The 16,904-nt window shown below is 41.1% G+C and overlaps 1 protein-coding gene across 2 annotated transcripts in view; it reads right to left on the bottom strand.

Moving 5' to 3' along the window:
• The window catches only part of stxbp6 (syntaxin binding protein 6 (amisyn)), a 62,412-nt gene extending 55,159 nt beyond the window's left edge, over nt 1-7,253 (bottom strand). For both annotated transcript variants that reach the window (XM_080783731.1, XM_080783730.1), the window contains exon 1: nt 6,981-7,253. The gene's annotated coding sequence lies outside the window, so the exon portion shown is untranslated. The remainder of the gene's footprint in view (nt 1-6,980) is intronic.
• Between the last annotated feature and the right edge of the window lie 9,651 nt (nt 7,254-16,904).

Genomic DNA, 16,904 nt, shown 5'->3' with positions numbered 1-16,904 from the left:
CTATGGAGTTATGTCATTTTCTCAGCCCCACACACACTCGGGAGACACAAACAACATTACACACACAGCTTTGCTTTCGACGCACCACTCTGAAGTGTGTAACTGTCACTTTCAAACAGTGGATGAATTACTCTGCTCCGAGGCATAGCAACCCAGACTGAAAAACAATGCCCTCATCAAATTGGATTGCTAATAAACAACAGACCGCAAATGCTAAGTTGTTTTCTGAAAGCCCAAGTTAGCTTCAAAGAATCATCCAGCAGCCAGCCACACATAATGCATTGTTTCAAATCTTTAATAATTGTGATACCACCAAACCAGTCCAGAACCAGCGGTAGTACATGGTTGTTGAGTTTAACTCTGAATGCAATTCATACTTTGCCATACAACTGTGTCAAGGTGGCACCATTATTGTTCACCATACTGTAGGTGGTATCACCCCATATAAGGTCAACGCGTCAATAAAATGTGTGATCAAAAGGATCTACCTACTGTAGAAGAAATAAGGGCAAAGAACTTGGAAAAATTAAGTAAAAATAAATGTTACTGTTGGTATTTTGTCTACTACAATTAAGTTGCTTGAACTAAATAGCTTCACTAGGTCTAATAAATAAGGTATAGAACACCTAAGGCTGCATCTGTACCCAGAAGGACAGTTACTGTCACAATTAATAAGCATATATTGGATACGAATAGTCAAACATTACATCACCAGGGTTACAGTATAGTATTTTAAGTCTGAAGAGTAAACAAAGATGGGAGCCAAGATTTTGCGGAGAGTAATTGGCTAATATAATCCTGCCTTCTCAAGGAATCTTGAAAACCTCCAACATAATTATCTTGAACAGTATGTCAAGGAAACAGATCCGCCCTCTTCTCTTCCTTGAGATAAGCTGGGACACCTGTTCCATACTTGACCTGCTGTCAAAAGCATGAAGTGAGTTAATGGGTACTACTATGTAATATCCAAGACTCCTCTGATAAAGCAAAGAAAGACACATTTGTGCAGATAAAAATGTGTACTGTACAGTAACCGTTCGCAATCACTGAACATTATAGCAAACATCAAGGCTTTGTTTTGAATTTTCAGACTTGAATATTTAAGCATAACATGTATTTAACATGCTCACTGGTGACAGCTCTTCCTCTCCATATAGCAGCTGGAGCCTGGCTTTCTGCATAGCGCTTACTGTGACTGAGCTCTAAATAACTGTATGTCTATGAAACAAGATAATAGAAATGAATTTGTGAATGGTGGCTGGTCTTGGTCATCTCTCCTATTGAAGGGAATGCAGAGGGAATGCAGCTCTAAATCAGGAGAATATCTCCCTCTCTCCTCCGTGGTCCTCCAGCTGATGTAACACCAACACCCCCCCCCCCCCCCCGCCAATCACCCTGCAAGCTGTCACCAGCAGAGGAGAGTTTTGAGCTTCTCCATCACCTCCCGTCCCTTCAGGTGGCCAACTGAAGCATGGCTGAAGGAGAGTGGGGGCAAAAGGAAAGAGTGAACAGGCGACTCCAGGCAGTGAAAGGCAGCAGGGGTTGTGCCACCATCACAGTGGTGGGAATCGTGGGATCCAGGTTGTTGCTGTGCTGGTGAAAACGTCACATTTATTTTACTGCTGCTTGTCACCCAATTTTCCAGAAAATCCCTTTTCAAAAAACACTTCATTAACTGGGGCTGTACCTTGCCAAGGAGTGAAAGGAGAAATCTGTGTTCCTTCTCTTTCCCCAGGCTCCCCCCTCAAACAGTGCATTAATGTGAAATGTGTTCGGGCAGTGCAATGTGTTCAGCGCCTCAGTCTCTGGGGCCTCTTTTGAGGGGGACCTCACAGGGATCTTGCCACAGCAGCGCCAGCAACAGCCCGGCTCCAAACACCCAGCTGAAGGATATGGAGTGTCATCATGGCCTGAAAGGCCAAGACTGGAGTTAACATCAAGCCACTTCCATACGGTATACTTGACCTCCTTTTATTAAATTACTAGCAAATCCAGAATCAAATTGGCCATTGAGAAAGACTAGAAGAGCAATTTCAGAGGAACCATACAGGTTTAATCTTTCTGAATTAGAAGTCTGTTGCTGGCATGCTTCCTGTACAGTCTTGGTGCGTGCTTGCGAGTTCCTCAGAGAGCCATCTACAAGTGAACAGCAGCGAGCTAAGCCACAGTGAAGGGCTTCTGAAGCCTGATGGGACAGTGAGGCAATGTAATGGACTTGTCTGTCTCCCACACATTGAATAATTAAAACTATGTGTGTGTGTGTGTGTGTGTGTGTGTGTGTGTGTGTGTGTGTGTGTGTGTGTGTGTGTGTGTGTGTGCGTGTGTGTGATAGGCACGGGGGAAATTCAAATCACATTCCTATGCCTCATCTTTCATTCACAATTTTCACATTCCGTGAGAGAACACCTAGCAGCACTCAACAGGAATTAAAGCTCCTCCTTAGCTCTGCTGTGTGTGTCAGAGAGAGAGAGAGAAAGAGTATCCACACAGGATCGCAATTATGTGGAAAGGAATATCTATAGTAGTGCCAAACGGAATGCTGCCGTTTTGGACTACGACACTAGGAGCGCTGTCAATTAAGGATGTGCTGGATGACTCAAGACTGCATGGGTTCCAATGCCAGCTAATAGCAATGCTGTTGCAATGATCTCAATGTTCTCTGCTGACTTTCATTTCTCTCTTTCCTAAACTTGTACAAAGAAATAAGGGAGAAAACAAGCAAACAAAAGCTTTGATGGGCAGGAGGAAGAGCAATTGGTTAAAGACATGAGTAGACACTGACAGGCACTAAGAACGTGTGAGACGAAAGGACAAGACTCCTCCTCTGTGGGGGTGAGACGAAAGGACAAGATTCATTCTTCTCTGTGGAGGAAAGTAGCCTAATCCAAAGGTCGGCCTCGAGTCGGGCTCAAAAGTGGAACTGTACTATAATCTCAATACCACCTACTTCCATCGTTACCGACTCAGTGCTGATATACATTTCTATAACTGTATATATAACATTATAAATCAGGGCCGAAAGGCGGAGCAGACCGAAAACAAAAACCAGTCCAGCATGGTTCATCGGTACGACATGAAGCAGTGCAGCATCACTCCATGCTATGAGGCTTCAATAAATGGTAGCTGTCTGGATAACTAACTCAACAAGACAACATGATCCCTGTTCTGGCAACAGTTCATCCGCCTACAGCTGACTAACCTTGGCCTCTCCCTATCCTCCCACCTTCAATCAGTCACTCCCTCTCTCTATAGAACATACACTAAAGAACGGAAAACACTCATGCTTGCTCTCTCGGCTCAGAGATCTTCGAAAGAAATAGCGCACTTCACCTCATCTGCAGCCTCTTGACCTTGTCTCTCCTCCCGAGGACGCTACTACAATATATGGACTGTTGGAGGAAGAGTGATGTCATACAATAGAGGAACTTTTGCCCATTTCATCTCTCATAAAACAATGGGGCGATGATGACATTGTGCATACAGTGCTCTCAATGGCAGCATAAGACATACAGAAGAACTGTTGTTGGGAAGGACTGGCTCAGGGAGAAGCACAGAGTCATTCCAAAGAACACAAGCAAAAACACTTTAGTCGCAGGACATTTGGGACAGTGGATGGGTGAATTGCCTTGTGTCCATTAGTCCATGGTGTCTTTAAGTTATTTTGTTGTACAGCTAGTCCCAACATTTCACACTCGCTGAGGACAATTCTCTGTGGTATTTTAAAAGCTTAGGAAAGTCAGTAAATGTAGCCTATTTATTTTACCAGTATTTCAACATAAACTGTCTGCAGTGTTCCATTTGCTCTGGGACCAACCAAGGTTGGTCTCCCTCTCTCCCTCTCGTAAAACTCTCTCCTGGAACACTCAGATTTGGTCCGAAATAAATAACTGTACTACAGAAAGCACAACTGCAAAGCACTCAATATTTGTCTGTAATGTGGAATGTATTAGGGTAGTATAGTCATTTTTCAAAAATAAGAGTCATAAGAGTCAATAAGAGCATTGAAATACTGTTAAGACTTGTTCCCACTATGATTATTGCAAGATCAACATTTCAATCACCTAAGGATCTTCATCAGGAGATAAGATGCATGCTACATGAAGGAGATCTTCAGCATATGGGTTGGGTCTCACAGAGACTGACTGGTTAGGTGCAACACCCAATTACAATCAAGGGTAATCTGAATACACACAAATTGTTATACTAATCAAATCACATCTGAGATGCAGAGCAAGTATAAGCAATGTTGCAAATGAAGATAATGTTGATCACTTGTAGTGTTAATCACACTACAAGTCATGAGGATAATATGGGAAACTAATTATCATCTTACAAATAACAGAACAAGTGCCAAACTTAGCCACAACGTAGTGTAAACACTGCCCAGAAAGCTACATTTCTCCCTTGCTCTAAAGTTGAGTGAAGGTTAAGTGATTGCACCTGACCTGTCATTCTCTCTGCCAACTGGTGGTTAGACGAAACACAGAAACCCATATACTGTACATTATGAGGGCATTATTCATCCATTATTTTGCTGATCTTCTGTTTGTCCTGCACTATGTGTGGAGTGGATGTACATGGTCTACTTTCTAATGTATATAGTACAGTTCATTTAAGTTAAAATACTGTACAAAGTATACTGACTGGGATGGGTAAACATTCCATCCTGATTCAAAAAGCTACCAATCTTATCTTTGTCCTGCAGAACATCACAGTAGTCTGTGTTACTAAAAAAATTGTAATGCTCACACTGACAACACAGACAAGCTATCACTTGGTCTATCACATTAGAGGAGTAGACCAAAAGTTTTTCAAAGAAGTACTGTTTTCATGTGCAACTTGTGGTGTGGACTGCAGACTAAAATAAGGTAGATTTTGGTAGATTTTGAACAAGGTAGATTTTGAACAAGGCAACAACAATGTGACTAACGCATATCGACCTAATAGCTCTTAACTATTTCTGCCAATGATGACGTCTAACTGTTGTCTTTAGAGGCAGTTATTTTTCAGGATGAGGGTTCAGTGGTATCATGGACTCAGGGATGTGTTAGTGGCTAAACATGAATCAATGAACAACAGCTAACCCGCATTTTTTTTTACAATTACTACAGTATGGTAAACAACATTTTTGGAAAGTGTAACAGCAGACCAGCGATGGCAGAGTGTGTAAACAGCACAAACATGAACAGAACATCCCATTCTAATAGACTTCCATCTCACCAGTGAGATTATCATAACAACAGCTAAAACAGTAACTTGGCAAATAGCTTGAGGGTTTAACTGGAACAGTTTTAAGCTAACAGCTATACTTGCATGGTCGGAGTGAGTTGATATATTAGCAAATAACCTGAGGTAAAACAACACTAATAATAAACAAAAAAGCATCGTCTCATGCCTGGCCTTGGTACTTCTACATAACATTTGTATTGGCAAGATGTTTGTATGAAAAGCAGAGCTATGGCTTGTGGTCACCGGACAGTGTAGCTATTGTCTAATGATGTCACTCCGGCAGGCGTAGATCTGTTTTTGTCCATCCTTCATTATATGGGCCACCGAAGGCGAGAACGCTTGTTAGTTAAGTCTGTCGGCAACATTGAAGAACGTCTGTCTTCTAGTATAGTAAAAGATCAATGGATATGCATAGAAAGAACAAGCTCTGCAGTTTAAACATTATGCAGCCTGGCTGCTGTAACTGGATGCCAAGCGTACATACAGTACATGAAAATAGGCTTATCTTTTATGAGATACCAGAGGAAATCAAGCCTTGGACCCGTTCTAGGTACAAGTACTATTTTGTTAGTTTGAGGAATGAGGAGTACACCACAGTTAATGTGAACCAAGCACCCTGCCTGCCCTCAACCTGTCACAGAGACTATCTGGCAAAAGACACGAGGTAGCTGCTCCCTGCAGATTAAAAAATATATAATTTTTTCCTTTTTTAAAACCTTTGAATGAATCCAGTGCAAACACAGTGCACATAAGGTCAATTCAGACCAGACATAACAGCAGCAAATTACACTTACACCATCTCCGTTTAACCCTGTCTTATGAAAGATAATAGCCTATTGTTTCGCTTAACAATTGACTAGTCTCATGGGGAAATAAATGCCCCCTCCCACCCCTGCTTTGAACATGACAGGACATTTGAAGCAGTTTCACATCAATAGAAGATCCTGATAGTGTTGGCAGCAGATGGATTGCAAAAAGACAAATATGAACATAATGATCAGCATGTCAAAACTTTCACTTGCTTAGGACCCATCATCACCCTTAAATCCCTGAGTATCAATGGAACTATGTAACCAAATGGACCCATTGATTGGTTTGTATTGAAGGTCTGCAAATGAACAACACAGTTGTGTTAGCTGTTATAGTAGCCTAATCACACAAAGAATAATGTAACACCCTTTCCCCCGCCATAGCTATACTGGAGTTGGAAAACAGCTAATTATTTTCTTGTGTGACGTTGCCAGGGGATGACTGAAATATTTGCAATTCCATTGGAAGGGGATAAGGCTCTCTACACTAGCCTACAGTAGGCTAATGTCAGATCTCTGAGGTAACAGTCAACAAGGGTTGCATTAGTTTTAGCATTTCATGTGGTGGCATTCCAAAACTGAGAGGCATGTCCCGTCTGTGTGATGATCAATAAACAATATATTATTTACATATCCTATATATATTTTCGTTTTACTTTTATCAGAAAAGGCATAATGTGACTGACAGGCCACCGATACCGAATACAAATTTGTTCATAAGTTATACGTTTGCTGGAACGCTCACACAAACACTTATTATTTTCCCACAGAATTGTTGACGCACACGGAAAGTGCGCGTGGCAACATAGTCTTAAACAGGTAGGCTATATGAAATGTTTTGTATGTGCCAAATTATGTTTACAATTTTTCACTTATTAAAATGACACTAAACTACCGGTATATGAAAACAAACGGGGAATTCAAGCCCACAGACAGACTCACCACTGTATTTTGGCGACGTGTTCCACGTGTGTTTCCTCCTTCAATAAAGTGTCCAGCTGTCAGTTGATCAACTTTAAACAGCCTCGTCGTCTGTGCTATCTATTCAAAACAAACGAGCGCATTTCGCACATAACATCGCGCTGGTTTCACTTGCCGAAGAGTTGTTGTTGGTCTCCCTCTCTCTCTCAACGTGGGGCAGTTTGTTGGTGTGTTACTTGCTGCCTCTGCGGAGGGGCTCCAGCCAGCGCCACAACTGAACTGACTCACTGCTGTCTCGATGGAAAATCAGTAGCAACCTAGCAGGTTCCCAGCAGGACGGACTCAGCCGCCAATCACACACACAGCGCTGCTACGTAGTCTGTTTGTTTCACACACTGTCTTATCAAATGCAAAATCTGTCTAAATCAGGGATTTCCAACCTTTTTTTCCACCCTCTATTTCGAAGAATTAAGTAGAAGGACAAGGACCCCGGACCTATATATGAGTAGTGCTTTCTTGGGCTTGAAGCCTAAACTCTCATGTGCTTGTCTTTGCAATTGATTGTATTCAATCAATCAATCCAGTTTACTATAGGACCCCTATTGTTTGTTGTTTATCACTGGTGCCCGTATGTAAAGCACAGAGTCTGTATTAACGATGGAAGTTGGAGATTCATGGCCCACCTGGCTATGCCAATGCCATACCCGTTGTACCCATGTCAGAGTACCCGTTCCACCCTGTATCTGCCTCTCGGTGTCCCTTTATTCCTATATATATGGAGTTCTGTGTCAGGCATGCCCAAATATGGAGTGTTGTAACTTGTGATGTCAGAACAGGCCAGCTCCATATATGGAGAGGGATGATCAGGTCCAGAGCCCAGGCTGAGGCCTTGTGCTGGTTCTGGACAAATGGCTATCCAACGGACTCGACACTGGGCACTGCACTCCCTGTGGGGGTGTTGAACGCATGTGTTGAATTTGAAGTTGGTGGTGCGAACGGTTCTCGAGTTACGGGGACGTACACACGTACGTACGTACATACACAGAGACTTGGTACATTTATAGATAGTCATGATATCTCAGGGACACAAATCTACACTGACATCTTGTTAATTCGGTGCTCAGGTAAGGTGCTCTATGAGTCACTGTGGTCCTCTGAATTGAAAACATTTCTAATCGTTTTGAGTTGTTTATACTGGATATCCTGACCAATACAGTAAATGAATAGTTGGATTACCAGGTTTAGGCCTAGACCAGAGTCCAGAGCTAGGCCTAGCTAGAGTACTTAAAGTACAACTGCTTGTGACTAACTTGCTGGTCCTGGATTTGTTAGACCACCATAGTGTGGTCTAACTATACTACTGCCTGCAATAAACTGAGAGTTATAGTATCCTTTGTTCTCCTAACCATGTCAACAGCATGCTGTGCCATAGGAATGCACACGAGCGTGCACGTGCACACACACACACACACACACACACACACACACACACACACACACACACACACACACGCTCACTGTGTGAGCATGCACACGTGTGAGAAGATTGGCTTGCTGGATGAGAGACGATTGTGCCTCGCCTTAGAAAAGTTTGTCAGTCTGTTGTCTCTTACCGGCTGTTCATGTCATGACATGGACAATGATGAATGAATCAGTTATCATAAGTTAAATAAAAACAGCAGCTGTGCAAGTACAGTAGCAGATGTAACGTGTCAGTTTACATTAAACCACAAGGTAGGCCTGCTGCAGAATATGCATGATAAATGACTAACCAGTGAACTGATTCACTAATCCATACACCAAACATCACTTCTCTGGTTTTTAACCCATCTTTGGGATGTACAGCAGTTTGTGTACTGCAGAAAGTAGTTTTAATATTCCATAATGAGCATCAGCATCACTATGTATCACTACAAGCACAAAATAGCTGTATAATGTCCCTGCATCAGACAGTCAGACTGAGTGTTGTACTAGTATGAATATGACTCAGTAAAGATTTGATAAAAATCTGATTAATTGCAGATGGACTAGCATCATTAGAGAGCTGCAGGTACACTCCTCCATTGAAGAAGCAGATCATTTAGTTGGTAGTTGGTTTGCCTTTGCCTTTCCCGATTCCATCAAGTTCTAGTAATGAGCAATTACGTGTCATGCCCCAAAGCCATCATCAGGTATCATTACAAGAACAGACCATCAGCAATACTCATGGGGTACAAAGTGGGTTGTTATATGCATGGAAGATTATTTGGTGAAAAGCTGATTTACACAATACAAGAAATGATTAAGAACCTACAGAGGTTTTAGTTGCCAGTTGGCATGCAGTGGTCTAGTAATCAAATACGTATTGGTCCTAACTCCTCACTTCTCGCTTCCTTGGGATCAGTTTGTCTGCTTTTGTGTTTTCATGCTACAGTGAAACATCTGGTTTGTCATGGGGAAGGATTTCCTTTCAAGGATTTAGGATTGAAAAGTTTTGCTCTTAGTCTTCTGAGATATCCTTGCCTCCAGACTATCACTTTGATTTACAGATGCTGTTACCTAACTGTAAGTGGTGAATCTGCAGTGGGGTGTTTGCTGCTGCTCCACAACATCTTTTGCTGCTATAGTCACAGTGCTATAGAGACAGCAATATAGCCAATCAGACACTGAGGAAATAGTCTTTATGCATGTCCAAACATTGCTAAAGCAGTACCGGTTGAGTCAGTTTTGTCACGTTGCGGAGAGAGTAGCTGAGGGGGGAGAGAGAGTAGTGTCACATGGTTTTGTGTCATGCATATACTGTCGTCGTCGTTGTCCCCCCCGCACGCATGCCCGCACGCACGCACGTACACACACACACACACACACACACACACACACACACACACACACACACACACACACACACACACACACACACAACAAACAGCCTACTACAAACAGCCTAGTACAGGAGGCTGAGGGGGGCATTAGTCGTTTCCTGCTGGAGAGTCTGGGAATTCAGGCAGCTGCGTCTCTCTAGGGAGAGATTGGCTAGCTGTGTGGAAGCGGGTCAAGGTTTCTATGGCATTACCAGGTTTCGAAAACAGTCAACAGAAAGATTGCTCAACAATCCTGTAAAAAGTCTGAAAGTGGTCATTGCTCAATGCAACACTAAAACAGTATTTTGGATTCATAACTGACGCCACACGCTCCAGAACAGCCTCCAGGTATTTGCTTTGCATAGATGTTTCCAAGATGCGTAAGAGGTCTGGAATTCTATGGAAAAGGTGGAAAACTATTTGTAACTAACTATTCACTGTACTTGAGCTGATCTTATGTCAGTATTTTGGTCTTTTATTTATTTAAGTATGTACTTCTGTTAAAGTGTTTTAAAAAAAGACTCTGTTATGAAATATATAGCCTGCCCGGCCGCTGATATTATGGTCCTAAGAGTGTTACTGTAATTAAGGGGTGATGATTCAGTTCAGTTGAGAGGCGTGCTTGGAGAACAAGATGACACCAGGCAGGCAGTATCACATGACAAGTTTATGAGGAGATATGAGTCATAAGAGATACAGAAAGGAGTGTATGAATAAGTACACAAAAAAGCATCATGTCATGATGTTTGCAATGTAGATGAGTTGTACAACAGTTGCATCTCGTATCATTGGGCATCCTGATAAGGCCATGACCATGGCGTCACAAGTATATCTACAGGTATGCTTACGCAGATGAGATTCAGTTGGTACAAATAGATAGGTTAAGCACGTCAAACCAAAATATATCATGCCAGACAAGAGCCAGACTAACACTTTTGTAGAGGTTTGGGTTGTGTATAGTTACCTTGCCATGATGTAAATCTAAATGTGGATAAATTGATAATGATAATTCAAATTATGCTCCTCATTGTACGCTGAAACAGCTCTCAAAGTGTCAATCTGTTAGCACGTAAACAAACACAAACAAAGTTGATTCAGACAATCATCACCATGCTGTTTATTTTAATTCTTTATAAAAATGTTAAATTCCTGTTGATTTTACTATTTGAAGATCTGATTGCAGATCCACGGATCCAGTCCGGGTTTTCTTCCAAATAAAAATGAACTGTCTGTGTCTATCTGGCTGACAGGAAATGGGGAGAGAAATGGGGGGATGACATGCAGTAAAGGCTGTCGGGATCGGGAGTCGAACCAGCCAATGTGCCTGGACCGCTGAGCCACGGCACAGGCCACATTTTTGTGTGTTTGTTTACGTACTAAAAGAGTGACGTTGAGAGCTGTTTCAGCGTACTATGTAAGTCAATGGAGCATATTTTGAATTATCAATTTCTAGTCACTGGAGAATATTCTTTTATTGGTTGTCCACATTTGGACTCGGAGTGACATCATGGCAAGGTAACTACACAACCCAAACCTCTACAAAAGTGGTCTTACCCTTTAACAGTTATGTTTAGCATTAGAGATGTAACATGGCATGAGTTACTGTATGTGCACTCCTTATTTTAACAGAGTGAGTAACATGAAAGAAAGAAACAGCTAGACAAGATGTGAGCAGTGAAGTGATTATTTACAATCTTTACAACACTCACACCAACAGTAAGTGAGAGTACAGGCAATACAAAAATACATCATAAAACATCACAGGAAACAAGATTGTGACTATACTTCAACTAACACATGTAAAGGCCAATGGTTTGGCATCTACTTCTTAAGTTCTTACCTAGTGTTTTTTAAGGGTCAATCTTACACACAAAGTACTATAACTTATCAACTCCTTCAAGAAGGGACCTCCCAATAGGGGCGTGGATCTGTACTGTAGCAGAGAAGTCCCCAGGGGATTCCTCTTTGACTGAGCAGTAGATTTTGTTTTTTTGTTTCCCATGTTGAGGACACGATTAAAAATCCAAGTGGATTACTAAAAGGATAAGTTTAAGTATAATAAAAAAAAAATCTGGCTCATGTTGCCAGAACACATATAGCTCATGTCCTGGAAGTCATAGAGCTCTATATTGTTGTCCACCAAATTCATTCCTTTATTGATAGTATACATGTAGTGACAGGAAAAGGGGGAGAGAGACAGGAAGACACACGCAGCAAAGGCCGTCAGGCTGTAATGGAGCCTATAGGTGTCCAGACCGCTAGGCCAGCGGTCCAGGCCGTCAACATAATTTCTAACTGTAATAAAAACGGGAAACGTATCTTTTCATAAAACAACTTTCTGAAGCAATGGTGAGCCCTTTCAGAATCTCAACATGGCAATGCTTATGCTTGGGCAGGGAGGTTGAATAAGCAAAGTACAGTATATAGCCTATAGTAAAGATTACAATGCCCCGTTTCATGTAACGTTGCTGACCAAAACAATAATACGGCTCATGGGACTTGTATTAACAGGTTTTAGGACAATGGAGTTGTATGGTATCCGGGATATGAGCTATATTTGTTTTGGCAAGACTGACCATACTTCAAAGTTATATAGAAAAAAGAGCTAACACATAACAATCCACAGTAATCAAGAGAGAACAAAATCTCAGTGTGAGCCCACTGGCATAGATACATTTAGATAGGGGTTGATGACGAGTCAGCTGATTGACTGGTGCCAGCCAGGTACCCGGGGAGAGGGCAAGACTGATTGGATAATTGGAAATGGCAAATTACTAGATGAATGTCAGGAGAACTGTCATTATTAGTCAGGCCTGAAAGGAACAAAGAAAACACCAATGAGACAAATGCATGCTAAGGTGCAAAAGTAACAATTTCTCAGTACCCTTTCCCATTTCACTCCATCATCTAAATGGTAAATGCCAAATGGTGCATTTATATAGCGCCTTTATCCAAGGCGCTTTGCATAGATTGTGCATTACATTCACCCATGCATACACCGATTGCGGCGGAAGCCATGGAAGGTACCAACCAGCACATCGGGAGCAATTTGGGGTTCAGTGTCTTGCCCAAGGACACTTTGACATGTAGACAGGAGGAGCCGGAATTCGAACCGCCGACCCATGGATCATTGGACGACCTGCTCTACCTCCTGAGCCACAGTCTAGAAGGCGTCCCTTGTTCCTATACAGTCCACCCGCCTCTAACATGCTTCTTCTCTCTCTTTCACACTCTCCTCATCTCTCATTCTCTCTCCATACTCAAGCGCTATATTCCTGGGGTTCGTTGTTTATACAGTTCGGTGTTCTGTGTAAGTTCATACACTGGTCACAGAAGCAGTCTCAGAACTATAAGGAGAGCCATATGTTATTCTTGCCTAGTTAACACCCGTGTGTGTGTGTGTGTGTGTGTGTGTGTGTGTGTGTGTGTGTGTGTGTGTGTGTGTGTGTGTGTGTGTGTGTGAGAGAGAGAGAGAGAGAGAGTATATGTATTCCAGCTTACATGTCTAGTCCACATCAAACTAAGGACATCAAACAGCACTGTTATTTTCTTCAGTCTCTTGCATCAGTTTGTTGAATCAATCTATTACCAGGCAGGTTGAACTTGTTTAGAATGAGCTTGCCAAATATTGTATTTTGTGTGTGTGTGTGTGTGTGTGTGTGTGTGTGTGTGTGTGTGTGTGTGTGTGTGTGTGTGTGTGTGTGTGTGTGTGTGTGTGTGTGTGTGTGTGTGTGTGTGTGTGTGTGTGTGTGTGTGTGTGTGTGTGTGTGTGTGTGTGTGTGCGTTTCTGATCTACAGTAGGACTCTCAACACCTTCATGTTCAATCCTTTAGTAGTGTGAAATGAGAAGTTATTTAGACCCTGCATTCTATCTGCAGGGGCATTACTCAATATCTTTCACACACAGCCCATAACTATCCACATTAGATACACACTCATCCAACCTTTGAGGTGAAGCATTCTGAGGTGAATACCTTAACTATTGAATTCTGTTCTCTTTATTTGGTATTTTAGGCAGGAGTGTGTACAGAGAGAACATAAACTGAGGGCAGCGAGAGGGGAGACATGCAAGACATGAGTTGGATAACTCAGCTCACAAGCATGTGGTCACAGCTGTCTGAGCCACCATTGCATTGCATTCTGTGCTGTTTTCTCGACTTTGCCTGGTGTATTCTGCCTGCTTGAAACGTAATGTCTCGTGTTCAAATTAGGCTTCGATGCCTGAGTGCGTTTGAATTTAAATTAAATCACACTGTTTACAAAATCTATTTAAGTACACCTGGAGTAATCAAGTTATGTTGCATTCAGAAAATGCATGTTAACTGGAACATGTTAATACAAATAAGGTGTTTCTAGAGAGCGCTGTGCTAGGCAGAACCACAATGTGTTGGAATACTTATCCAACCGTCTTGCATTGTGGCTAGGGATATACTGCTTTCCATAACACTTGTATCTTCACTGTGGTCAGCACCTTTCCAACACTGGTGTGTGTTCCTCAACAAATCCTGTAAAATTACAGGGATTAAACATAATGGGGTACACCTGGGGTGTTTGGTGGGTCAGTTAATCCAATCCAATCGGTCAGTTAATGCTCAATCGGACCATCTCAGATGCAAGGACCCAGGTTTGAATCTGACCCCTATATTGTCTCACATATCTCCCCTGACTCTGCCCTCGTATTCCTGTCTCACTTTTATTCACAACAGTCCAAAAACGTATTAAAATATAATATTAACTTTCTATCATTGGGAAGGAAGATAAAATAATAATAAAATTGCTGCTACTTTTTATTGACATGATGCTTGACAATCATTTTCCTCCATCAGTGTTTGACTTTGTTATGAGTATTATACTTAAAGACAGATGTTTTAATCACTCTTCAACTGGTTCAACAAATCCATTAACCATAAATCTTTTCGTTTCATATTACGATCAATCATTTATGTGCTCTGAAAATAAGCAATGGAATTAACTTTCAATCCAATTTGGAGATGTGAATCCTTCAAAGAAAGCTTAAAAATGTACGATCCCTTAACCATTAGTATTTTCTTTGACTAAACCAATTACGCTTTCCACTTTTTAAACAAACAGTACAGTATCTTTCTCTATGGACAACTAACTAAGGATGACAGTTTTTTCCTCTAATAAAGATATGATTTCCTTGTAGTCTAAAGACTAAATTACATTTACTTGTTACTTATTTTCTTTTCTTACTAACCTGAATTAGATTAGACTGATTAGTTGATGACTAAACACTAGACCAGTGATACTCAACCTCAGGCCCGCGGGCCACATCAGGCCCGCGGGACCATTATGACTGGCCCACCAATGAAAATCTAAAAAAAAGAAGAAAAAAAAATCTGGAAAATAAAATAAAAATAAATAAATCTGAATGAAGTTATCTTTAATTACATTATTATAAGTAATACTATTAGAGTTGTACTATTACTCGAACGAAAATAAAAGCTTGGGGGGGAGATGCAATGCAAATGAAAGACATATACTGTGTATCCCTATTCCCTGACATAATTTTATAGCTAAACGGACAGAATTCTATTTTATTTGAATGATGAAACCCAGCTGCCATTAATAGTTGGAAATGGAAATGGAAATTGCGGAAATTGCGGAAATGGTGGAAATGGAAATTGCGGAAATTGCGGAAATGGTAATTGCGGAAATTGCGGAAATGGTGGAAATGGAAATTGCGGAAATGGAAATTGAGGAAATTGCGGAAATGGAAATTGCGGAAATTGCAGAAATGGAAATTGCGGAGTATAATATATAATATAGTATAGTATGTATAGTTTACATAGATACTCCACTGTTATGTTCTTAGCTTACGCATGTTTCATGATAACTACTTTTTATATATGTGATGTATGCCATGCTTTTTGTTATTGCTTAATGTAAATCGCTCTGGATTGTATTTTTGTATTTTACAATTTTTAATTGTATTTTTCTTTGCTGAGAAACAAGATTTAGCTGAAGCAAATCGGCTTTCGTGGTTGAAGTGATGCAAATTAGCCCATTTTGTGCAACAATGCCTGAGGCTGAGAACAATTAAGGTGCACAAGGAAAAGTGGATTACCTAAGAAAAAGATCCCACAGAAAACAGAACTAGCTGGATGCTAAGTGTGTGTCAAAATGTAGGTTGAGCACCGTGAGGATACACAAACTGCAAGACTTTGTTATTATAATTTATACTCACATATCACATCGCATGATTTTGTCTGCTTGCACAATGAAGTATAAATTAGGCTTTAGACTCAGAGTCTAGACAATAGCCTATTGCACAATATACACAATACTGTATTGTATACTTGGCCCTTGAACATGTGTGCTGCGCACGCATGTGCTCAATACCATGCATGAATATGCACATATTCATCCTGGTCAGTTTGTATGCTACATTTGCATTCTGTACAATACGGATGAGCTGTCTATGCAAGTGCCACTGCAAGTATGATGCAAGTGTCTTGGCTCACAACAACCCTATCTCATCTCTATAAAAGAGCATGTGACACGATCATCAGCAGAGAGAACACCCGGAGGGCCAGCCCTGAGATTTTAATGACATGCATGGTTATAATTTCTGCACATTTGTGTCCTGAACCATGCATGGGCAAAGACTAACAAACAGGTAGTGCTTTAACTTAAAAATGGAGTGCCGGAATTTCCGCCCCCCTAAAACATGATCATCAGGTACTATGATTATATAGGAAGATTTTTTCAAAAAGTATACAGAAAGTAAAATTATGTTTTTATGTGGCCACACCCACCAGTTCACTTCAATTTTCAACTTAGCCCCACCCACCTGAACTTGAGCCTAACCCACAGCTGATGATGGGGGAGGCGTTAGTGGAGGTGGTAGGTTTATGTCGTTAAAGTGGTGTATTTCGACTGAGCCTTTTGACTCAAAGGCTTTCAGGAAGAAACCAAAAACATGTTTTATTTCACCATTCATAGCAGTATATTATTTTGAAATTAATCCTTTTTGTTGTGATTTTATTAATAAAGTATTCAATAAATCAAGACTTCCATGGCAATGCAACTACATTTAAAATGATCACAATAACACATACTTCCACTTAAAAGTCATGATTCC

The sequence above is a fragment of the Protomyctophum bolini genome (genome assembly GCF_963924005.1).
Source record: "Protomyctophum bolini genome assembly, chromosome: 15".
Taxonomy (NCBI): Eukaryota; Metazoa; Chordata; class Actinopteri; order Myctophiformes; family Myctophidae; genus Protomyctophum; species Protomyctophum bolini.
Note: the sequence above shows the minus strand (reverse complement) of the source record. Positions and strands in the feature narration are given on the sequence as shown.